A 24,707-nucleotide genomic window follows, 5' to 3' on the forward strand; every position below is an offset into this window, starting at 1 on the left:
AAATCAGAAATAATATGAACAAGGACTCTAAAACAAATCCTCTACTTTAAAAATTAATTAATTAGCCTAATGTTTTAGGAATGTACGGTCATACACCAAAGGAAAATTGTAAATTATCTGACAAAGATTTTATTGCTAAACTATCTGCATATATTCAGAAAAATGTTTCCAATCTCATAAAGACCCAAGACGCAGAGTAATTTTGCAGATGCAGAGTCCATTACAAAACACTAATTCCACCAAAAAAGTAAGAGAAAGAATCAACTGCAAGTATTCCAGGCTAACATCATCTGTTGTCCTCTGCTAATACTTTTAATCCTGGATATCTTTGTACAATTTGTCTGTGAGACATCATGAACCAGCTCAGTAACACCTGGAACTAACTGTGCTGTTTACTGTTAGTTATTTAACAGAGTTCAAAGCAGGGGTTTCCAGCGCTATATTATGCACCCTTTTTTTCCCCAGATAAAACTTCAGCATCATTACTCCAGTCAGAGAAATCATTTCTATGTATTTCATTTGTGAAAACAAAGTTAAATTGCTATCCCCATGATACGGCTATTTTGTGATAAGGGAAAGGAATAACGAAACTTTGACTTGCATCTTTTTTGTAATAGCAGCTGAGAAAAACAGCAACTGTTCTCTGGCAACTCCAGATGAGGCTACCGAATTTGTCTCCCCAGTGAGTCATCAACAAGAAAGGAAGAAAGGAATGGCCGAGAATATGATCAGCACTGCTCCTCCAGGGTGCTCATCACAAAGCTGTCTCAGTCTTAAAAAGGTTGGTCTTGGCACAGAAACATTATACTGCTCTTCACACATGTAGGAAGAGTACTCTGCCCCGGTAGAACAGCTGGGGAAGTTCCAGGAGGCTCTAGGCTCCTTGTAGCCAAATGTTACTTGAAGTTCTCTATTGAATGATATACATCTCTGTAAGCACAACTTCTTCGTCCAGCACAAATATTTTTAAAAGACTAAGTGAACACTGAAGTTTAACTTTAAATAAGATAAGCATTATTTGACAAGAAAGCAAAGAAAAAGCTTGATGGCTGAACTCTGGACAGGGCCACAGTTTTTTCAGCAGCACGCCCCTTATTGTCCAAATTGCATCATTTTTCATATTTATAGTAAATATTTAAAATTGACCAGTCTTTGTAGCTGAATTTATATAAGATCAGTGTAACAGCTAGTGAAATATAAATGAAGTGCTTATTATTTTAACTATTAAATTACGTACCCTTCTGTACTTTCAAACACTATCAGTAAATTACAGCTGCTTAATCATTGCGACTCATGTCAATGGTTAACTAGCTAAATTAGCAAGCACAGTGATTCAATAGCCATTTCTGAAGACTGTCACAATATGGATACTAATTTTTTTCATTATTGAACAAGTCATAATACACTTGCTTTTATTTTAATTTCCTTTTTCAGAAGCACAGAAAACCTTAAACTAGAACATCTAGCATCCACAGAATAAACCCTTTGCCTTCTTGCTTCACTGTATTTTCATTGGCAGGTTTCATTTGCTATGCATTGACATTCTGATTTGTGCTTGTATGAAAATAAAGCTTGTAAATAAAAAATGCACCCAGTATAAAGCTCACTTAATAATATTCTCAAGGAGTGTTTTGCTTCAAAAAAAAAAAAGCATTATGAATTTTAAATATTTCAACAGTAGATGTGGTAGGTGCAGTGTGGATGACTCAAACACTTAAACATCTGTATAAGTCAACCTTTCTTCTTACTCTTAAGACTTTAAAAAAAAAAAAAAAAAAAAGCCTGTGTCATAAAGACACTGACAGAGGATTTTTTCTCAGGTTCCCATATAACGCTCTAGTGTCCAAATCCCCTCCCCTACACACAACAAATGCACACACCATACACACCACACGCAGAGTGAACTGAAAACAAGAGAATACAACATAGACAAATGAGAACATAATTTCATATAATTATGGTTTCAAGGATAAATAGGTTTTACTGGAGCTCTGTCAGAGGTTGTGATCTCTGAAGTATGTCTGTTTTTGGAAGAAGCCCCCTTTCCCACCACCACACCACAAATACCCAATGTGTAACTTGCCTACATACTTAAGGGAGATCTTAAAGAAATCAGAGTCAGAATATCATAGAAAAACATGCAGTCATGCAGCAATCAGTTCTTTGTTTCATTTTTGGAAAGGGATGGTGGGAGATTAAACCCCTGAGATGATTAAACCCCTGAGATGACCCTTCTACTTTTACCACTTGCCACACTAGGGATAATCCATGTTGGGAGGCAGGCCTCTGAGATGCAAAGGTCTCTGAGAAGCAGTGACAAAGTCTGGATTTACTGCATAAACAAATTGATCGTGTAAAGGGCTTGCTTGCAAACATCAAGGTTAAAGTTGAAATATTCATTACCTCTAGGTCACTTTGTGAATGTTGTAGCTGAACACAGAACATTTAAAACTACTGGGTGCAGTAGATACTTTTAGAAACCTGAGATGAGTAAGAAGAGTCTGAACGTAATACAAAAGCTACAGGATATTTCCAATATCCTGCTTTAACAAATAAAAATCATCAAGTGAAAATAAGAAAAAGTTGGCTGCTAAAATATGAAGTGCAGGCTCCTATCTGGAAGAAGATGTAGGTTCTCCCCTCTATCCTCTGACATTTGGTATGGCTTTTATTCTTCGTAACCTTCCAAACCATTAATATTTTATATTTTACAAAGCATTACATTCATAAGACAGAGCATTCAGAAGTTTATGAAATAAAGAGAATTTACTTTGGATGAAATTAAAAACTTTTTGTAAGCCATCTCTTCTCCTCAAGGCTGCCAGTTGCATAAAAACAGAAAAAAAAATTTTTTTCCTTTATACAACTTTACTCTAAGATATTATATGCAACTTGTAAGCATCCCTACCTTTAAAACAAATCAGAATTCAAATAGGCTAATTTTGAAAAATAATACTAAAATTGCAAAGTTAAGCTCTTAAAAGTTAGGTAATGACAAAGTCTGTGCAAATCTGATTATATGTCCTCATTTTTAAGGCACTATTATAAAATGTACATACATACTGGACATTGTTCTTTTTTCCCTACATCTTCCCCAAATCATTCCCCTTATAACTGGGCAGTGCACTAAACAGAGGCAGAATTACACAGCTTGCAGAACAACCTTGTTGATATTAGTCTGCAGCAGGAAGAAAAACAATTTATCACTTATTTATTAATCTATTGGTTAATTTATTGATCAAAAAGGAAGAACACAGAACATATTCCTTGACTAAGAAAAAACAGAAGCAAATCCTCTTTCTCTGATCCATAAGTACTTCCAAAATTGGAGGAGCATTGAAGAGTTTCTTGAAGGAAAAAGACAGACCGCAGAGTAACTTGTGTCTACTTGGTCAGGGCAAGGAGGGACCATAATGAGATTTACTCTCCTCCCCACAACACACTTCTCTAATTGCATCAGTAGTTGCAAAGACAACACATTTCTAGTTTTACATGGGAATAGTTGGTACAGTTCTGACATACTGCAAATATTTTGCTGACTGATATTAAAAGTGGTAAAAAGAATATGGGCATATTCCCTCAGTTTTATACTAAGCCAAACCCAAGCAGAACTTACTGAGTCAGACAGCAGTCATTTCCTTGGTCCCAGGATTTTCTGCCCTGTTGGATTTTAAAAGACATTATCCAAAAAGAGAGAGGAAAGGCAAGATTTTCTTATTGAAAGTTAACAAGTTTTTATCAACTTCTCCATACAAGTAATTATCCAACACTGTAAGCAAGCAATTTTTAGATAGCACTACAACAAATGAATTTGCATGCTGTACAAATAAGTCAACAATAAGAAAATACACACAAGAGCAGTGCTGATTAATGACAGGCCAGGTGTGCACAGTACAACAGTGAGAAACTGTGTATATTATACTAAGCAGAAATATTCTTCAACTAGATGTACTCTGTCAGACTGACAGGAGCATATACAATTCTTCTATGGGAATTGTGGCACCTCTAACTCCTCTTAGCCCACCAGGAGTACCTGACAATTTAATGGTAAGGCCAACATGGTTTATTTAGGCAAAGCGTTGAGATTTTAAAATCAAGTTTACTTTTTGACATATGCAGAGCAGAGATTTTCCATATATAGAGAGAGGTATAATGAAGTTGCTAAAAACTCTTGTATCATGCAAGGTGCATGATATTCAGCACTAACTTAAACTTACTAGTTTAACTTAAATCTCACTTCTTACGATGTCAGTATTTTATTAGTTATTCAGATATTTTTACTTTGAAAAATATGGAAACTATTAATAAAACTATTAAATGTCATTTACATGTCAAAGCTACAAATCTACACTTTTCCTTGTGGAACTTATTTTTAAAGTAAGAATATATGTAAGGAGACACTAAAATAACCATACTAACATAACTAACATAACCTGTCATGTGGCAAGAAGAGTATTATCAACAGTGTAACATAGCATCAAGATACAAACCCTGTGTGTACAGAAAACAAACTGGGATTGTCGAAGAGGAGGTAGCTATACTAAACATAAAGGATTCTTTACACAATACTTAAGTGCAAAGCCGGTATTATACAGAATCTGTATTAACAGAAATTTAAGGATCTAGGAATGTCTGTTTAAAAGTTAGGACTCTCCTGACCAAAAATCTAAAATCTAAACCTAAATGATTATATAAGAAAAACAATAGTTAAAGGCGACAAATTCAAAGTCATCTTGGATTCCTATAAAAATGCTATCAGACCTCCATAAGAAAAAGAACTTCAAATTGCTTATAATTGCAGAATATACAATGATGCAGAATAAAAATTTAGCATTTGCAGCAACCTCAAAGACCAAAAAGCCCCCAAAACTTATTGAAATGACTGGCTAAACCTGCTTATAAATGAAAATACCTGCAGACCTTACACAGAAAGAGACAGAAAAAGACAGGAAAAAGCAAGAAGCAGGGGGAATGACAAACTAAAAAAATATTAGAGGACAATGACACAATTGATAACAGTCATTATTCAACTACTTTGCAGTTCCTGAGCCAGCTTCAATCCCTGTTGGCATCCCCCTGTAGCTTCTTTCCAAGATTTAGTGGCACAGGGTAGAAGCTACTTCATGGGTCCTGACTCTCCAAAGTAGAGTCTCATTGCCTAGAACATACTAAAGAAAGATAACATCTCAGAACAGGGCCATTCATCCCCCTTTTTAAATGCAACATGGCTTCTTTACAACTACTCAGTTGCTGTCTATACCGTCATGATTATATATTCACTATTTTCTCTGATGTTTTCTTTCAACTATGTAACACATTCACTATATTCTAAATACTTATAAAATTGCTTATTTTGTCAAGAATACTGTTTAAGAAGTAGCTAACAAGAGAACAGCAGCAAAGCTATTCAGGAGATAATGGAACTATTTCTCCAAAATATCACACCCTCTCACTTTCACACAACAAAAGCAATTACTAATGGAGAAAAACAGTAACAGAACAGAAATTAATTTTCAGTAAATAGACATAAGAGGATTCATCTCTCCTACTGTCAAGCACCTCACTTACATGTCTGAGTTGAAAAGAAGTCAACCACCTTTCCAGAATCCTGATTGCTCCTTGAGGCCAAGCCATACAAATATTTGTGCTGGCTCAATGTAGGGAGCAGAAATAAGCAGTTAGGGAGAGGGATACCTGTGCTGCTCTGCTAAGAGAGAAATGTATATGCACAGACTGAATCCCCTCTGAAGAATCCAATGATTGTATTAACTGTCTAGGTTTCTAAACCAGGCACTTGAGCTGTCTGAAGTAAAGCAGCTTTGCCACTTAAGGCTCTGATGAGAACTGAAAACTGCTCTACAGACCAGAGAGCCTCCATATTAGATTAAGTAGTATCGCCTTTTGACGTGGCCATGCATCTTTCATACAGGCTGGGGAGCTCATGCACATCTCACAGTTATTTGTGGCTTCTGTCCTTCCAACAGTAAAGTTCACATAGAAAACTGCAATGCAGGAAATGGAAGACACAGGCATTTACTCTGAGCTGAAACAATATGCTCCCCCCCCAAAAAACAAAAGTTTCCAATGCTGGAAACTCAAGCTGAGAGGTGTAATCTAGCTCAAAAAAAGACTTCAGTTGCTTGGCAAAGAGTATACCAATATCCTATTATCAAATGGCTTTCTAATGGGAAGTTTTTATTTCAGCAAACCTCTCAAGAACTTGATAACTAGCAACTCAGCTGAGAACACTTTACATTTACATACATGAGATTTACACTGACTTTATATTAGACCAGAAAATATATTTCACCTGAAATCTATATTTCATCCATAACATTAGATGAGTTAATCTCTAGTTAACTAAAAGCCCAGCAGACAGATCTTGACTGAAGATGTAGAGGAATACCACCATTCTAGATTACCGGTTATGATGAGCTCTCAAGCCTGTGTTTGAATTAGCCACTGCTAACCCCTAGAACAACAGGAGCCAGATTTGACTTTGTCAGCAAGGGGATATAAAGGTTTTGCAACCTCTGCCTCCAGGCTCCTGAGACAAGACTTACAGGTCTATCTGAAATCACGTTTACTTTCTTCCACATAAACAGACATTAGATGCATCAAATGTGACATTACTCAAACTCGTACCAAGGTCCTTCTGATATAAAGAAAACCCTATTTTTCCTTGCTCACTTCCATAAAGAATAGAGATGAGGCAGTTGCTTGAACTGATGTCAAGCTCAAATATATTCAAGTCTGCATTATTTTATGGAATATCAGTACGACATTCAGATGTTTTTTATTGCTTCCCCCACCCCCACAAGTGTGAGCTTTCACATCCAAAAGGTGAATACTTCAGTGGTTTCTGTAACTGGGAATAGGAAGATCGGACTTTCATTTTAATTTTAGCGAGATCTGAATGGAAACTTATGTCAGAAGGAGCTGTATGTCAGAAGGAACTGTATGTATGTAAAGTAAAGCTTTTAAATCTCTCTTTTACCCAAATCTTCTGAATCTTTCAAATTCTTATAAGAGACTTGACTAGTCAAGACTTCAGATAGTATTACTCAGTATTAGTCAGACTATATAATATTGCATTAGGATTACTGGCAACCAACATTGTTCTCCTTCGCTTTACTGTTTTCTTCAAAACTTTTTTTTTTTTTTTTTTTTTTTAAATAAACTACAGTATAGTTTCTACTGCTTAGGCCAGTCTGATTGCTAGATGATTCCTGACTTTAAAACAAGCACAGTCAGTTTCTTAAGCGGAAAACTTTGTGGAAAAGTCTTTAGTTGTTGCTTGGACTTTTGTTGTCAAGATGCCTAGAAATTCTGAAGAACTGGCAATTTGTAAATTTTTCCCTTTCTCCATTTATCCTGTGTCTGGTTCCACTTTTATAGGGGAGGAAAAAAAAAAAAAAAAACAAGCTCTGACACATGGTTGAGAACTGACTACATCCTTAATAGTGTAGGACAGGCATAGTAAAATTAACATTATGAAATTTCAATAAAAAAGAGAAATGTCTGCACAACAGCATGAAGGAAGTTTATTCAATTTATCACATTAGTTATTAATGCATATAAAGCAAACATCCACACGAGAGGTAAAAATATCCAGCAGTTCTGATGCACTAACAGTGAAGTCAGTATAATTTTTTAATGAGAGATTCAAACAATAGGATTTGTTTTCCTGCAAGAAACTAAATCATGGCAACATCACTCAGTAACCACTATGGTATAGCGTACTCAGTGTTCTCAGTTATGTGTTCTCTCTCAAGTTCAAATTCAGTCCCATATATACTACTTACAGTTCACCACAGTTTCTAATTAAAAAAAAAAAAAAAAGATCATTTACTGATACATATACCTTCATGCTTGCAACACACACTCCCTTTTTCTTTCCCTCTCCAAACAACCTCCAGATTTTGCCCTTTATCTGATGCCTTTTCAATGGCCATATCTGTTCAGGTCACTGTTATAGTTCACTTAAATTATTCCATATTTAGAACCAGATCCAAATGATTACACATGTTAATCATAGCAGCCCTAGCAATTCATGCTTCAAAATTTACAGATTCTAAATCATTCATGACAACATCTTTTAGGCAATGAAGCTTAAATAATTTACAGTGTTTTGCACACAGATGCTCTTTGTGTTTGCTGAACACTTACATGTGAAGACCAGAACTACTGAGAACTGAAGATCTGATGCATCATTTAAAAGGTCGTTTTCTGCACGTGTACATCAAAATCTAGGATTTGATTTATGACTGATATTTGATCCAAAGCAAGGTCACATTCAGACAAACATGACACCTATGTATTTGCTATTTGATCCAAGATTCAAGGTCACGTTCAGACAAATGTGTTATCTGAGTATGTGGTATATTTTATTACCATGTTAATGAACTTAAAGCTCTCTTACTTTCCCCATCTGTCCCAAAACTACTTATGCATTTATCTGGAAGTCACCTAAAAGTTTAACACTTTTTTATGTTTTGCAATATTGTACAAATGTTTGTCAAGCTAATTATCTACGCCAAGATTTTGAATCAATGAACAATGAAGAATACCTCAGCTTGAGAAATCAGAGCTCTGGCAGTCAGGTCAGTATCTCAGACTGAAGCTGTATCTGGCTGCAAGGTATGCTCAAAATCAAGAGAGATTAAAAAAAAAACACAAAAAGTATGTCCTATGAACTGCGTGCACACATTAGATTTCCTAAAACATCATCAATGTTTCTTCTAAAAATATTATCTGAAAGTTTTAGAGGTTGAGTCAAAGCCAATTCCTACATATTCAGCATTTACAAATAGCCTACACATCTGTCCTAACACAGTGCTCACTTGGAAACCAGATGCTTGAGACTAAACAGAAATGTTGCAATTGTTTCCTTACACATTGAGTACTGCATCTCAGATTATGCAGAGGAACTTCTCAACAATTTTCTAATGATGCCCTGATATTCTAGAGACTTCATGTGTTGAAGGATAAAGATATCTGTGGGTAAAAGGCAAATACAAATTGCATTTTAGTGTGGTGACTAAATGATTACCTCCAATATAATCAATTTTTGAAGTAAATAAAATGTAAGCCCCTTGCTAAGTCTCCTACAGAGTACATTTTCAATACATATGGTAAAAATAAACTTCAGAGGGTAACAAATTAAAGCCATCTGCACAGCTAAAATTGTCAATTAAAATTATAATTTAATACATACAAAGGCAGTGCTAGGCAGAATTTCTGGCGATTTTCCATTAAATTATATTGACTGTACTGTTACATAAACCTCTATACCTCAGAAATTTTAATTGTTCATGTGCTTGATTAAAAAAAAAAAAAAAAGATACAACATACACAACTTTCCTATCCAGGACATCACAACTGTTACCATAAGCAAAGCTGTCTAATAACTATTACTAACAAAGAGATTTTAGACAGTCTGTATTTATACATATAAAAGAAAAAAATCACCACTAACTTACAGAGTTGAGTAAGGTCTTTGATAATTCAACAAAAAGCAGTTTCTAAAACTAGAGTAAGATTTTGACATTCCTTCGGGTTCATGTATACCTTAAATGTGTTCTTATAAACTAGAATATTGAATTCCTTTTGTCGTGCCTCCAAAGACCCTTATGCGTGACAGCAGTTGTTATATACTGCTAAACAGACATTTCTTACTGACAGGACTGGTAGTAACATACTCTAAAAACTAATAATTCTTGCTTTGTTATAAATAAAAATACTTGCCTTAAGTTTAAATTTATACCAAAATGAAGGCTGAGAAATGCTTAACTAAATCTTTTGTTCTGTGAGTGTACTTATTACTCCTGTGTGATTTCAACCTTGCTTACTCTCAACAGAGCAAAGGAAAATTCCTGTGACAAAAATACTTGTCAGCTGAATACACCTAATACCTGGCCTCATTCTGCAACATAATCCGATGAATTTTATGGATACCAAGTATTCTGAGTTATTTTGTTAACTGGTAATGAGATTTTTGATGTTGTATACAACTGTGAGTTTAAACAACATGACAAAAGCCTGAGGGCATTAACTTACGACACTACCCACAAATGAAAAGTAGAATTCACATTGGTATTTACTATTAGCAGTATTAAAACACTGGAATAAGGACAACTTCTGTGAGAAGAAATAAAAACTTTAATTTCTCTTGATATGCATTCAAGAACTTAAAATTTTCATACCGTTGTCTCCCCACGTCTTCATATCATGCCTCCTCGATCTTTCGCTTTCTCACAATACTTCTAGTTCACTCTCCCCATACAATGTCCCTGAACTACTGACTAGGCAAACAGCAAACGCATGCTGTAGCTGGTTCAGAGTTACATGTTGCAACTGGCTTGCTAGTGCTCCTATGCTGATTGGCGATTGACAGGCCAAACAGAACAGATAATTGTTGAACTCGCATTGCGTCATTTCCTCAGCAGGGTCAATAATGTGTTCCTTTCTTCTTTCCAGTTGCCAACTTTCATAAAAAAATATAGGACTTTAATGCCTTTGCAATCACTACTCAATTTTGGCATGACTTGCCAGTAGGTTCAAAATTATTGGAATGGAGAAGGCAGCAGACAGTACTGCATATACCCAATTTTCTTAGGTAAATAGACTAGAAGAGATGAGAAAATAATCCTGAAAACAGTTTTTTGGTGTAGTAAGTTTAGGAGCATAACTCTCCTCCAAGGTAAGTCTGGAATTTTCCCCCTCCTTTTGTTCAGGTGGCTTTCAGAATTTGTTTTATACTTGCTAAGTTTTGCAAAACAGAAAGAGTACACTGGATGCCTGAAGTTACGTTAGTACTTGAAATGTTCTACAGTTTTCCAGGGTCCATCACTTTGACTCCTAATCACATACTTTAGGAGGAAAAAGATAATTGTCTATCCTTAGAATAGTGGTTAAATATTCACTTTGGTTGAGGACTTCTGACCTGTAGATAAAAACACTAGCTCTTACAGCCATCCTAGTGACAACATTCTTTTTGAATAAAGCAAAGAGTGATTGCTTTGGAAGGATGCTTTTTATCTAAAAAGAGAAAAAAAAAACAAGAAAAACAAACAGATGCATTAGATTATTTAAACAAACATGCTAAAAAGTCCAAACCATCTTTCACCTTTTCACATTAAGATCACCTCCTTTATCACTAAGATCACTCAAAGTTTTAATTCAATCTTACCTGCCCTTCAAACACAACCAATTTGCAATTCCCCCCTTCTACAACACAGAACACCAAGTCAGACACAACTCGGTCACTTGACAAACTCCCAATTTTGCCATCCCCAATTTCATTACAGGACCCCCTACTAGAAATGATCAACATAAAAAATCACAACTCTGCATTTATACCTGCTAATACAGTAGCCCCCCTACTTATGACCAGCATTCTTTTAAAAGGAACATGAAGCCTCTCAGTTTCCTCTTTTCATTTACAGCTTAAACCTCCATTTAAGCTCAGTCTCTCCTTTTTTTGGCTTGGGACAGAAGTCTAGTTACTTTGACATCTAACACTGCCACTTTTGCTTTAGAGATTAACAAAAAAAATCTTTTTACCTTAATGTACCTCCTTTTCAGGCTCTAGCCTTCTCCCTACTCCCAAATCTTAGGTTTTAGTTTCTGCTTTACCCCAGCACTCTTAGCTTCAATACTCTTTCAGCTGTCTTACTCCTCTCTTTCATAAACCATGCCAACCCATCCTCAAATCATCTCCTTCATCCCCTCGGGTGCTCTAGTCATCTATCTCAACTCCTCTAGTATCTGCACAGCTGCAACCCCTTGCATGATTCACCACCAAACATAACAGACCATGATTATTCACTATTTGAAAAGCTACAGTGGAATTTACATCTGTTTCTGGAAGAGATTCAAGAAGCCTGAATTTGCCTTCTTCATAGAGAAGGACCCCACTGTGTATTTGCTATAGTTTTATTCCACTGATAAACTTCATTCCCTTGCCCAGTCATACTAACAAGATATATTTGATAACCTAAATTCAGCTTGGTAAGATTTATATCGTATATTAAGGCCCCTTCTGCTTGGTTTCTTTTGCAAGTGTCTTTCTGAAAATTAACTGAGGTAATCCCAATGTGCTAGCTTTCATGCCCTCCTACCAGTGGACAAACTCTTATGTCTTCTACAAACAGCACCTGGAGGCTGCTTGGTTTGCTTATTCTTCAGTGTATTACAATTTTACTCATTCCTTCACAGTATTTTTTTTCTTTTACAGGCTCAGCTATTACATTAAAAAAATAATTGCTCAAAATAAACTAACTTTGATTTATTGACATGCTACAACTCAGAGTACCCAGAGTGAAATGTGATAAAAAAAAATTCATATTTTTTTTTATTAAAGAAAAAGGTTTTCACTTTTGTTTCAGTAACATAGAAATTCTTACCATAAGTTTTTCCTCATGACAGATGTATCACATACACACACAAAAAAGTTTACACTGAATTAACACTGCTGAGTGGAGTCTTGGCAATAGGCATGAATGTAACGAATCTACATTTTTTGGCAAATAGACATCAAGTACTTGAACTTCCAAGCTACTGACATGTCAGATAGAGGATATACTTGGGACATATGACTTCACAGTTCTAAATCAGGTCATTTGCTGCAGTATAGAGATCACAAGTTTCACAGCCCTGCATAATCAAAAATGACAAAATATATCCAATTATTTTCCTGATGTCTAAGCTCTCTGCTGGCCCTTCACATGAATGAAGGGCGTCTACTTAGTGGTTTAATAGCTCTGTATTAACAATAGTATTGCCATTGCTGCTCCCCCTCACTGCTTTTTTTAAACTGGTGAAGCAACTGAAGCACAGAAAGGTAGAAGAAAACCAACAGACTACTGAAACAGCCAGGAAGAGAAACGTTGTTGAAAAAGACATATATACGCTTTCATATATCAGTTTTATTTCACTCTGTAAGCCTTTTTAGCTGATTGAATCAGACTTTGGACAAGCAGTTACAGGAACGCAGCACTTAAGTCCTCTGCAGAGCCAAACAGAAGTTGTTGGTTGCAAATTAAAGTTACATTATGGGTACAGTTAAACAAGCCAGTTTAAGTAATCTAATAGCTCCCTGCCATCAAAAGGATATCCCTTTCATAGCTCCCTGACATCATCAATCCTACGCCTTCCTCCCTTCTTCACTTCCAGCTTCACAGCTCCATCCCGCCCTTGTATTGGCTCTCACACTTGCCTGACCTCTCTGGCCACATGTATAACAGTAAATAAAACAGGGCCAGAGCCCAAGCTAAGCCATACTGTTAATGTGCTCTCTGACACCATTTTGGCCCATATCAGCTAGGACTCTTCTAGACAAATACCCAGGCATGGTTAAAGGGACAGCACATGGAAAGCAGTGAACTGCTCTCAACTGGCAGTTCGGATACAACCACACAGTTTCAGGAGAAAGACAGTTAGGTGTGGACAAGCAAGTTATATCTTGCCACTTTGCTCCAGGTCCAGATAATAGTCCCTGGCCTAGTATATTCCCCAGTACAGACACAGCGTCAGTGAGACAATTCAGCTCATTAAACTGGTATAAACAGAACACAGAAAAATATAAATAGTCAGAGTTAGCTGAACTGACTCACTAAGGGGCCAGCACAAAGAAAGGATGGGACAGCATGGTTGGTAGCAAGGGAAAGAAGCACAAAGAGGGAGCATGACTGACTGATCTTTAACAACAGTTGCTAGATCAGCTCAGCCCACGCTGTGTAACCACACCTCCCACTGTAAGCCTCCTATCTGCAGGACTATCATATATCATACAGAGAGGGGACACTCTATTCTATGTTTTTATTTATATATATGTTAATTAAATATAAAAATATATATTAGATATTTTAAATAATATATAATATATATGATAATAAATATTATATAATTGTATATATTAATTAATATTATTTATTTAACCCAGGTAGAAGACAGTGAGAGCTGTAAACTGAACAGGTCTCTATTCTTAAAGGATAATTAGTATTAAATTTCCACAGGACTTATTAACTTGAGAAAATGCAACTCCCCATGGCTTCAGTTAGAATTATGACAGCTCAGTATGCTGAAAAATCAGGTGCCCAAAATATACTTTTAGAAGCTGAACATTTGACAGCTGTTTGAAAATATTGGCCTATTTATGTACAGTCACATCTCTATGGAAATACAATATACAAAATGTACAGCTGCTGCTTTTTTCAAAAGCAGTACTCTATGCCAGGAATTACTCGTCTCTCAGCTACACATTTTCAAAAGCTACTACCTGACTTGTTTCTTCTGTCTGACCTGCTTATTTGTGCACAGCAGCCTTTTGTCCTGACTTGCATATAAATATATATATATATATAAAAAATTAATTTCAGAAGTAAAAAACAGTTCAAATTTCTTATGTGTTCTTCTCTGTGGATGTGGAATATGAGTATACGTACTACCACATTTTTACATTTCACACACATACAACACAACAACATCAGTCACAGAGCAAAATTGCCAACAACCTGTCTAAAACCACAGTAGACAGAAAACTCTCCTGTTTACACAGCTCTCTTCTAGTGAAATTGCATCCATACAGCATATTGCATGGACAAAAAAAACCAAAAAATCCTAATAATTCAGCACACTTCCTCAAAACTGAATGTTCATCTACACATTAAGGAAGAAAATTTGGGAAACTGCATTTAGGCATATCCAACTTGGCTGACTAAATTTCAGTGTCCAGTATTTTGTATCTGTCCTAGTTATTTTCTCAAATTATTCTTAAGACTACTAACTTCATCAAGAACCTAGTTCTAGCCTCCATTATAAACATAATTTTTTGCTAGCAATGTACATTGCCTGTAATCTCCCCCTAAAATTGCCAGCAAGCCCACAATATCCACTATGACCTGGGAGCTTTGTAAAAAATTTCAGAGTGGGTGAATTACTGGATCATTGTAAAGAAGCATTCATCAGCCCTATTGTAAAGATGCTATCAAGCACTGCCTGATAATAAATCCAAGAGTCTCCAAACACAGTCTCTTTTGACACAATGCCCATTCCTCCTCTCTCCTCTCCTTCCCACCCACCCCAAATCCATATGGTTCCATATTATATTTTTCAGCCTAACTACTCTAGGGAACATTCTTCATCCATGTAAAATAAAGATGAGAGAAGGGTTTGTTTTGTTTAATGCGAGCCTGCACTGTAACTCCAATGCCATGTACTTAACATTCTTGTTGAAGTAGTAACACTAACAGGAGACCAGGAAATGTCAACAGTAACTGAAGTCTTCACTTCCAAATAAATTTTGCTAACAGACAAAAGTTCTTCTTACCAGGCGAATGTTCACCTTCTGGCTTTAAATTCAGTGTTTTCTTCAGTGAATTGTTATATCAATCATTTCCAGAAAACAGAATTATTTTAAAAAACAAAACCAAAAAGGCATGTGGGCACTCTTATCTTTGTTACACAAAAAAATGAATTGCAATACAACTCTGCAGGTAGATATTAGAACTTACTGAGACAGCATCATTGTGATGGATGCATGGATATACCCCAAAAGACAGTAAGCCCTGCCTCAAAACCTTCAAGTAGAATAGTTTCAAATGATATATTTTTATATTAAATCTAAATAATTTTAGGACAGGTTGCAATAGCATTTCCCCATGCAAAACACTAATTACATTAAACTATAAACTCCATTCACAACAGTAAATGCTCTCATCACCAGGATTTTATACAGTCTTTGATGAGTAAGAAGTTAATCTACCAGCAGTTCATCTGCACATACATATCAACAAACTGAAAATATAAAATATTGCACTCACTGGCTTTCATGTGTATTTCATCTGGCTGAAACCAAATGCCAAAGGACCTTACAACTTCAGTAGCTGCTAACTGCCAAGTAATTACTTAAACTAAGTTCCTCAAGGCAGACACATTTTTGAACAAGTTTCTTTTACTATTTGAAAAGATTAATTGAATGATCTTGTAATTTATAAATTAAAAAAAAAAAAAATCAAGTTATCAGCATTTCTAGAAAGGATAGGTACTTTTCCAAGTGCTTGCAAATTTATCTCGCACTGTTAAGTGTTTCCACAGGTATAAGATAACTTGAACTCAGTAAATTTAGACATAGTTTGTTCACTCTATTCTCCTATCTGCTAGCTCTCACTTTTAAAGCTGCAAAGTTTAAAAAAAAAAAAGTTTCTACAGCTCACGCTTAGTGTATTTTAAAACACAACAAACAAAACCACACAAACCAGTCATGTAACAACTCAGGCCTAAATCAGAACTAGGCTGCCTGTGAACTGTATTTTATAATTTGTATTAATTTGTGCATAAGAAGTCCTTAACTGAACACAGAAATTATACTTACTAAATATTTAAAGGCACATGCAAAGCATTTATAAATAAATATAGTTTCATAAACAGAAACTAATAGAACTGGTATGAGGAAGCAGAATCAGATTTGGTAACACCGCAATGGCACATGCAATCTGGTCACACAACAGTCTGCTCCATATCCATTTCATGTTTTAAAAACAAGCCAAATGTTACGTTTAATAGATTGAGAGGTTTTAGTTTAATGTTTAAAACATTTCATGTTTTAAAAACAAGCCAAATATTACACTTAATAGATTGAGAGGTTTTAGTTTATTTTGAGTACAGTGATGACTGAGGGTCTAATCTTACAGAAGTACTTTTTCATTCAGGAAATATCAGCACTCTATTTCATAAAAAGTTCTTTAATATTTAATTTTATACACCTGGTCCTGTGAGATACTGAGCACTCTACTTCTAAAAATATTCAGAACTCAGAATTCTACTGAATAACCCTTTACACAATTTCCTTCTGTTTAAAAGTACAACACAGCAGCAACTATCAGAAAATATGGAAAAAATACTCTGTTCTCCAGATTGTGCTGTTACCTTCCATCTATCAAATATTTGTTTGTACTATTTGCTCACATTTATTTTCTTGTCAGTTGACTATACATAACCATTCTATACAGAAATTCTTCCTCAAATGCTTTTCTTCTCTAGCTGTCCAAAAAAACCATGCCAAGATAGCTCTCAATCCACATATTTACTCACCACTTCATGCAGCCTCCTGCAAGGTTGAAACAGAAGTTGGTTTCCATAATCTGTTCCTTTTCCATGTCACATGCACATTGGTGTTAACATGTGGCTCTTCACAAATAAAAAGCTGCTGACATTCTTTCTTAAAAATAAATAAATGAATAGAGTGAGCAAAAATTTCCCAAAGCTTACCATTCTATATTAAAAAATATATTTCTTTATGCTTCTTCAGAAAAATATACTATCACTTCATTTGAGCTAATGTTATTTTTTAAATCTATTTATTAATACAACTCTTTCTTACAGCAGGACCACTCTGACATCTAGCTAAGTGGGGTCTATGACTGCTACATTCTGATCTTTTTTCTCCATATTAGAAGAAATGAAAAGCACTCAGTTAATACCACTTTAGCGAAAGTCTTGTGATATTCTCCTAATTATCTGTTATAAAACAAATACTTTTACTCATAAAGAGCATTCTCAAAAATATCCAAGTATTTATGTGGACAAATTGTTAGAGCAGCGATGGTTTCTACTGCACACATGCACATCCACAAGGTGTCTTTGCAATAGGTCTTTGAAGTGCCATTCATGACCCAAAGGTAGAGATTTTACTTTTATATACTTTAGAGGGCTTGTTTAAAACAAACAAACAAACAAACAAACAAGCAAGCAAAACAAAAAACCCCTTTATTTTCGCAGACAATTATGGAGTTTTTTTTTTTTCTTGTAACAAATATTTCCTTTGCAAAAGAAACAGAACTCAAAACTCAAATCTCATCAGGTAAGTTAAAGCAAAGAGAGAAAACCCCCCACAATGTTATCCTTGACTACCCCAAGTCAATAGTGAGCACTATAATCCATTTTCTGGAACAAGATGAATATCTTAGGCCATGCGTCCTACACTGCTGTAGGATATTATCATCTTCTGTAATGTTTTAAAATATTTTAAATATTAAATATTTAAATATCTTATAATATTTAAAACATAACCATACAATATCACAATTGCAATGCAACCACTTTTCCGTGGCTAAAAATTCATTATTCCCTTTAAGGGGACTACATTTTTGAGGAACATGAGTAGAAAAAAAGAAGACATTAAAGAAATACTGAAATGCAAGTGAGAAAAATACAAGGTTTTCACAACATACAGGATCATAACAGGTAACCAAAACTCCTTAGGCTACTTGATCATAGAGGATGAGATTCAATATAAGGCATCAGCAGATTGGTAAGAACTTTTTTTTGGACTACGTCAAGTGTTCCTTCCATACATGGAAAAAGAAAGAGAGCAAGCTGTCTTACACAGTTTTACAAATCTCTGATAAGGTCAGTTCACACACTCATCCTTCTGAAACAATACATTGTGCTACTTAAATCCAAAAAGTTGCCATTAAAAGTAACTAGCAGCCAAAGGCTGTTTGATAGCTCAGGCCAAATAACAGTTATGATACTGCTTTAGTTCTGAGTGGACTTGTGACCACATCACATGACCCCCCACTGCTGTCAGTTTCAGCACGAGAGCAGGTATCCTCATTATTAAAATAGTGATTGAAAATGTATAAAGGATGCTGTTTTTATAGCTTATCGATTTTGCTGTCTGGAAGAAAAAAAAAAGTGAGTTTCAGCCCAATATTAGTGTTAAATGCTAATAAGAAAGTATGTTCACATTCTGTAACACAAGAACAGGTTGATGAAACCTCTGCTTCCCAACAAAACTTATGCAACTTTTTTATTTGCGCAGCACTTCTATGACATCCAATGCCACAAAAGTGCCAAACATCATTATTCCAGATAATCCTGTCTGATGAATCCTGTACTCATACTTCTTCCCTTAGAGACCTTAGGAATAGCTACTCACGCCAGTGAGACTGGGCTAATCTTACTATGAATAGACAAGGCCGTTTCCAACTTAAAAGCAAGAACTTTTAACACTTCTTTCTGCTTCTATTTGAGTGTTATCTTTTCCACTCTTTCAGAAAGCAAGTGGACAGCCCTGTAGGGACAATCAAGAATGCGTTTTTCCTGTCAAACCACAAAAGCAAATCTAAGTGGAGTTGCCACTGACCCACTCCTCCCTCCAAGGATACACGAGTTTTCTCTGGCCAATTGAAAGGTAAAAGCACAATCTGCCTGAAGGATAACCTCCAAATACGTTATCTTCCATCTGCTGCATATGTTGCTTTCTCAAATTAGGTAAGGACAATTTAAATGTGCTGTGTTCAGGAGATGCTGCAATAGCAAAACAGCACTTTAAATGACAGGGTTTCTCTCCCTTTCTCTCTTCCCCTCCCCCCAACACCCTGAAGTCTCCCCATAAAGTTTCCCAGATTGCTTTTAGCTATAAACACTAACTTCTGCCAGGGCTGGTTCCTGCTGGTTCTTTAACCCCTGTGACCCCGGGCCGCCTCCCACCGCGGCTCCCCACACAGGCAAACTGGAGGCGTGAAGCCCAAGCGGAACAGCAGTAATAGCTAAAGCATCTCCCCAAACCAGCTAACTCCCTCTCCTCGCCTTTGCCGCCGCCGCGGGTTTGCAGAACGTTTCAAAACACAACGACGGAAAAAAAAAGAAAAAAAAAAGAGAGAAAAAGGAGAAAAAAGACCAAGTGGTTAGCTAAACTGCCACCGTTTTAGCGAGACAGAGACTCCGCTCCAACTGCCCGCGCCCCCTCCCCGCCAAAGCCCAAGCGAGGGACACAAGCAGGATCTGCGCCGTCGATGCTAATACCGTGCATTACTGCTGGCCGGCGGGCAGGCAGCTCGGCGCTGCTGCCCGCGGACGCCCGCGGCCCCAGAGCGGAGCAGAGCGCAGCGGGGCAGGGCAAGGCAGGCGCAGCTGCGTCCGCCGCCGGTGCCGCGCGGGGCTCGCCACGCGCGCGCCCCAGCCGCCGCGCCCCAACCACCGCTGCCCGCGAGGACGCACCCTCTCGCCGCCCGCGGCCGCCCAGCGCGCACACCCCAGCGGGGCGCGGGGGGGGGGGGGGGGCGAAGGGCAGAATTACCCCGATCCCGTGTCCGACTGACGCCGGGCGGCAGGGTGACAGGTACCGGAAGTGAGGTCGAGGCACACACCTCCCACAATGGCCGCCTGCTATTGGCTCCGCGGGCAGAAACCTGTGGCGGGGGGGGGGAGGGCGGCGGCCTCCGCGCGCCCCTCCCGTCTCCCCCACGCCGTGACAGCCCCCCCGCCCCGCGTCCCTGCCCCGCGGGAGACTCACCCGGCGATAAGCTGAAACAAAAAAGACGAAAAAACAGAGGAAAACACCCCTCACCCCCCCCCCCCAGGGGAAACGCGCAAGGAACAGCCCGGCGGGCACGGTCCTGCGCCGCCCGCGCACCGCGGCCCCCCGCGGCGACGGCCGCTCGCGCGGCCCCTCAGGACCCCGGCAGCGACCCACGCCGCCCCGGAGCGCGGGGAGAGGGGAAAGCCAAGCCCGGCTCGCCCACAACTTTCGCTCAAGGGCAAAGAAAAGACGAGAGAGTGAAGACACAAACCGGCGCTGGCGCAGGGGGCGAAGGCATCTGCCTGGGAACAAAGTCTGGGCTCGCGCTGCCTCTTATCCGCCCGCCGAGCTATTTGCGGAGCGCGGAGGCCAAGTCGCGGCGCTCACGTGAAGGAGCGGCGCACGCAGCGCTGCCTGGGAACAAAGTCTGGGCTCGCGCTGCCTCTTATCCGCCCGCCGAGCTATTTGCGGAGCGCGGAGGCCAGGTCGCGGCGCTCACGTGAAGGAGCGGCGCACGCAGCGCTGCCCGGTCACACGCAGCGGCAGCGCGGCCGGGGCTGAGGCCGGCAACGGGCCCGCGCCGCCGCGGCATCCCCGCTCACGCGTGAGACGAGTGCCCAGCGCCTGCCCGCCGCACTGCCCCGCGCCCCCGCCCTCGCGGGCGGCCGTTGGCCCCGGCGCCGCCGCGGCGCAGCGGGCACTCGGCCGGGACAGGGCTCCCCGCCCGGGAACGGCTCGGCCCGTCGCGGTCCCCCCCCCCCCCCGGGCCGGGAGGGCGCTGACGTGACACGGGCGGCTTCTACCTGTGGGGCGCGGGAGGGTCCCGCTGCAGCGGAGAGGACGAGCCGCCGGCCCTATACCGTCCCCGAGTCCCTGCCTCGAGGCCGCAATCCCGGGCCGCTTGCGCCTAAAAAGCTCCAACTCGCATTCCTCACACCCTTAGGAAGCGGAGTACAACCGGCCCCGATGCGCTCTGCGGTGCCCAGGAGCAGCAGCCCGCGCGGGTCGGAGGCGCAGACTGACAGGGCGGCCCCCCTCCAGCGGCACCGTCCGGACCCAGCATGAGACGGGCCCAGCCCGGTCATCACGCAGGCCGCGGGCTGCTGGGTACCTGCAGCTGTCCAGAAAAAAAGCATTATATTGTTTAGAAAGTTATCACAGGGAACAGCTACCCCCCCCCCAAAAAAAAAAAAAACCAAAAACATAAACACAAAATCCTGAAGAAAAATCATCTGTAAATGACTGATTTCTTCAGTCTCTCAGGGACTGAAGGTCTTCAAAACGCACCCAAAAGCATAAATACATGTTTTTTAAAAGAGAATCCTTTTTTTTTTAAACAGAAATGTCTGAGTGCTTCATGTGTATTACATTTCTCAATTATCCTCATGGTAGTCATCACTTAATTTTTTAATCGCATTTTTACTCTTATGCTCCATTTGAAAAAAAATTGCACTTTATTATTGACTTGAGTAGTCTTTACTTGGCAGATGCCAAGAGGAGAAAACATGACCCATTTCAGATGTTTATAATATGAAGTTCTTTTATGTGTAGCAAGCCTACACACATAGCTTTTGCTTATTTTTACTCCTTCACAGAATTATAGTTTGTGGCCATTCAGAAGAGAGAAGAATAGGAGCAGAAGGGAAGAAAAGGAAACTCTATCCTGGATAGTCAGTCTCTACTACTGCAAGCACCATATTTAATTCCATAAATTTCTCAACCTTGAGATTAAGCACACAGATCTGGACATTAGAGCATTCAGTATAGAATCAACAGTAATGACAGAGGATGAAGAACATCCAGAAAGTGTGCCTCCATATAGACCAATAAAAGATAGTATCAACAGCAGAAAACAGAAGCTAATGAAAGCCCTCATTTACAGTAATTTAAGTTTTTTTCCAAAATATTTCAAAATGCTATATTGGCTTTGGTCACAACCAGACTTCTACTGATTAGTAGTGCTGCTCCAAGTTCTACTCCAAGGCAAGCCAACACCCAAAGCCACAAGAGTCAGCTGGTTTAAAAAGTTAACATCCAACTTTACACCTACATATTCCACCCTACAGTCTATGTGTAATACAGCTCAGCCAGTAACAAGGATCAGGGACTATTTCCATAAAAGATGTTATCTGAATGTGTGCTTTTCATTCAGTTTGGTTTTATTTCTTTTTCATTTTTTTTCCCCTGAAAATATATACAAGCAAAAAGAGTACAGTTAAAAATATATATACAACGTTTTAATTTGGGTATGTAATCAGCTCTTAAAGCTGCTTCCCCCTTGTCTTGTCGAGGAAGCTGTGGAGAGCGGGAACACTTTCCTTTGAGTTTCCATATTGAACTTTTTGGCGAGATTTAGGTGGTCAGTTTGCATGCATACTTCTACTGTTGTTCCTAAAGACGGTATTGTACTAACACTACAGTGAAATTTCAAGGAAAAAAAAAAAAATCTTGGCAAGGTTGCAGGCTTTTGCCTTTAGAATTTACAAATTTGAGAGTTCTGCCACAGTCAGGACTTAGTCATTTCTAGTGAGAAGAATGCCAGAGTGGCTAGGCTTCGTCCTAGCTAAAGAGATCAGCTCTCTTTTCCAAGGCTCAAGTTTCATATACCTTGTAGAGAGTCACACATTAACGCTACCCAAAAGGCGGTAAAAATACAAAAATATTTGTTGTGATTTAAAATGAGCTGTGGGCCATTTCCTGTCTATAAGCTATAGATTGCCCATCCTGCGCTAGCTGATACCAGACTCTTAACAACCTCTGTTTCTAGCAGAATCAGCTAAGATGACTGTCTTATCCAAGACCTGGAGAAGAACTTTGTTAAGCCCTATTTTGGAACTGTTTTCTCTTAAACAAGTTGCATAAATTTTGTCCATAAATATGGCTGGTGTTGCAGAAAATACCTGTAATAAAGAAGGAAAACGTATCCCACATTTAAAATCTTTACCCGAGGGACGATACTGAATCCTTTTGTACTTAAACCTCTTTTAAAATGTAGATTATTGATTTGATTGCATAAATTCATATCACAGTTCAAATCTTAATAACATACTAAGTATCATAAACATCCATTAGCTATTTGAATGTGCAACCTTTAGAAATCTGGAATTAGATTGCTTACTAGACTTTTAGATGGAATAAGCTTTAATTAGTGTTCTATTCTATTATTATGCACTAATCATATTAATATCGCTTAATAGATTGACAGTTGTGAAACAGGCAGTAGTCGATTTTCCATCTTTCCGGTATCCAGCTGGTTTTGTCATAGATCTTTAGAGTCACAAGTAGCATTTCTGTAATAAAATGTTTTTGTTTGCAATTTTTCAACAAAATATACTACAGTATTGTAACAATTATGACTGTAGAAGTATATTAACAGATCCATTCAGGACAGAGCACAAACTCATTTGTAAGTTTGGAAAACAGACTGTAATAGCAACAGTTCGCTATGCATTCACCACCTCCTCCAACTACTGGCAAAATGCACAAAGTGGGCCGACCCTGCATTCAAATATTTGCTGTGGTTTCTCCCTTGCTGATCTGATGATAGGAATTTTAACAGACAATGATGTGCCTCATTTTTGCTGTGTCATCATGAAGGACCTTCCTAACAAAGTCGTTATATTAAGTAAAATAGCTCCTTCCCATATAAGTATATACTTTAACAGAAACTGTAGAGACCAGACATAGTATCCAGCATTTTGTAAGCTGAAATGCAATATATTTGATTCTCTTTTTGTGACTGCTGAAGTTTTAATGAACTAACATGTACTAAATTAAAATTATTTTAATTTTATCACATTCTTATTCTTTAAGGAATACAAGTGGCCAGGCTGTCTCAAGAGAACAAGTTTTATGAACAGAAGTCATTAACAGAAGTATATAAAAACATCAGAGTGTTATTTAAGACTTTTTTGTGCATGCTGAATCCTGCCCATTTGTGATTGGTCAAAATAATTTGAATTCAAAGGTCCCAAGTAATAATGAACAGAAGTAGATTACATGTGATTCATTTCAGTTAATGTGCAGGTTACTTGCAAACACAATATACAAATCATCGTTAAAAAATAACAAATCAAACCCCAAATCAAATCTCCAAATCAACTCCCTTAAAAATGCCCAAACTGGTGAAACAGAGGAGACCTGTGAGATCTATCTACCCTGACCTTCCTTTATGAATACAGTTCAGTCCCAGTGTAACCGCAGTTTTCTCAGGGAAATTTCTGCGCTGCTTCATTTTGTTGTTTTAGAGCAGGTTGTTTTTGAGGTTTGGTTGTTTTTAGATACATGTCTCTGTGTTGGATTAGACCAAAGTTCTAAGACTAAGAGTGATAAATTAAAACATTTTAAGATAAATCTTATCAGGGTCATCTGCCTCATTTTAACATGACAGGTTTTGGAC

General features: G+C 38.4%; 1 protein-coding gene across 11 annotated transcripts in view; it reads right to left on the reverse strand.

The window, feature by feature from the left end:
• The window catches only part of PPARA (peroxisome proliferator activated receptor alpha), a 77,644-nt gene that overhangs the window by 15,908 nt on the left and 37,029 nt on the right, over positions 1-24,707 (reverse strand). For 2 of the 11 annotated variants that reach the window (XM_067305016.1, XM_067305007.1), the window contains exons 7-10: positions 17,095-17,221; positions 10,206-11,040; positions 8,571-8,997; positions 3,617-3,660 (exon numbers count right to left, since the gene is read on the reverse strand). The gene's annotated coding sequence lies outside the window, so the exon portion shown is untranslated. The other 9 variants (XM_067305051.1, XM_067305043.1, XM_067305028.1 and 6 more) reach the window with 9 other exon arrangements.

This window comes from Apteryx mantelli, chromosome 1 (assembly GCF_036417845.1).
Source record: "Apteryx mantelli isolate bAptMan1 chromosome 1, bAptMan1.hap1, whole genome shotgun sequence".
Taxonomy (NCBI): Eukaryota; Metazoa; Chordata; class Aves; order Apterygiformes; family Apterygidae; genus Apteryx; species Apteryx mantelli.